Here is a 1,885-nt window from a genome sequence, read left to right as displayed (position 1 = left end):
ATGAGTAACGGTGGGAAAGCTGTTTCAGCAAGGTGTACATGATTCGCCAGGCACAAAACACTCTGTATGCCATATGTAATCTTAGCCGTGAAAATAAAAGCGAGAAAGACCTGAATGCAGTGCTTCTTCGAAATTTGGCCATTGAAAGGATTCTATTGTCTGGCCGGCCTCGATCTGTACAGCGCGAAAACAATGGCTGTTCTTTGAGATTCTGGGAATTCAGGGAATGTAAATGTAACAGCCTAAAGTGGGGGAGAGATAGAGAGAGAGAGAGATAGTAAAACTTCTTTATTCAGCAGAGCCTTGTAGGAGTGGGGCCAGTCCGTTATTTTTATCACACATATCAGGTTTGTTCATCCCATCAAATTAAAAAGCCGTGTTGGATTTGATGTGCGGTATCAGAGAGCGGGCATCAGTTCCTAGAAAAGACGGCACTCCCTCACTTGGCGAGCGGCAGTTCACAAAGAGAGAGGTTTCTGACGGATGTTTACCATGTGCGTGCGTTTAAGCAGAACTTGCAAGTGAATATAGACAATGGGTTGAATTGGTCGGCTAAGTTTGACAAGCCACGGCCAAAGTGGCGTTTTATTTGTTCTCAAAGATAAACGCCTCGGCATGCTCAACCATGTAGGTACTATTTTTTGCATGCTCTCAAGAATAGATGCCTTTGTACGCCGCCACCGAAGTGTATTAACAATGAAGAGTTTTCCGCGAACCTGAGCCGAGTTTATAGAAACCGATTTTAGAGAACCATTACGCTTCCTAGCAAAGAAAGAAACGAGCTCGGACTCGGAGGTTTAAGCGCTTTCGACGGGGCTAACGAGGGGCGCTTTTCAGGCCGATCGTTAGCCTCAATTCGTTCTGGCTTGTATTTGGAACTAAGATTGCAGTGGGTAAACTGTGTCACGGTGAACTCAGGTCTTGATATACCTTTACCGCAACAAAAATGTTCGACTCAGCCGCGATGTCTGAACTTGTTTTGTTTAAGTCATTTCTTTTATTTTCTAGAAGGCAGCCACAATTTTATGAATTGCAGCGGAAATTGCTTTTCAAGATTGTACCATTATTATTTCATATTGGGCTTTGGGTTTACGAAATCAACTGGTCCAAGGTTCACTTCTCGTCAAATGAAACGACGGAGAACGATGGAGGGCTGTACTCCGCTCGTGCATCTGCCCCTCCCCTCCAGGTCGCCCCCGACGGAAAATTTTGTAAAAGTGATATTCCTAGAAAAGTTAAATAAAACAATCTCTGGGAAAAAAAGAAAAACATGCGTCGGCCGGGAATCGAACCCGGGCCACCCGCGTGGCAGGCGAGTATTCTACCACTGAACCACCGACGCGAGACGCGGAATGGCAGCCGGCGCTTCACGGAAATCGCGATTCACTCAGAATTGTGTTCGCAGGGGCTTTGTGTTCGCAGTGGCGATGTGTTCTTGAGGTACCGAAATAAATTATGACTCCGGTTCCTCCAACTGCTCCTCAGAAGATCAATCAATCAATCAATCAATCAATCAATCAATCAATCAATCAATCAATCAATCAATCAATCAATCAATCAATCAATCAATCAATCAATCAATCAATCAATAAACAGGCATTTTCTAATTAGGCCAATTTACTAATCGTGATGTCTTTCTCTGTAATAATCAGTCGAGCGATTAATTGCTGAGTTTAATGATAGCAATAAATAACAGGATTTATGGCGAGACTGCCTTGCAGCGTGTTCATGCAGGAATTGCATTCAAGCTCTTTGGATGGCCATACCCCGTCCGACCGGCATAAACGTTTCAACATTATGACACCGAGCCTTCACTTCTGCCCCAGGTCCCCCGCCCCGTGACGCCACGCTTCAAGCGACTCAAGAAATTTCAGCCATCAAAATC

At 44.7% G+C, this 1,885-nt stretch overlaps 1 non-coding gene across 1 annotated transcript; it reads right to left on the bottom strand.

The window, feature by feature from the left end:
* Window positions 1-1,271: 1,271 nt before the first annotated feature.
* Trnag-gcc (transfer RNA glycine (anticodon GCC)) lies at window positions 1,272-1,342 on the bottom strand. The gene has a single exon. It is a non-coding gene; the product is annotated as a tRNA-Gly (tRNA).
* Window positions 1,343-1,885: the final 543 nt, after the last annotated feature.

The sequence above is a fragment of the Haemaphysalis longicornis genome, unplaced genomic scaffold, assembly GCF_048455015.1.
Source record: "Haemaphysalis longicornis isolate Haplotype H1 unplaced genomic scaffold, Haemaphysalis longicornis Haplotype H1 scaffold_9, whole genome shotgun sequence".
Classification (NCBI taxonomy): Eukaryota; Metazoa; Arthropoda; class Arachnida; order Ixodida; family Ixodidae; genus Haemaphysalis; species Haemaphysalis longicornis.
This window is presented reverse-complemented; position numbering and strand designations above follow the sequence as displayed.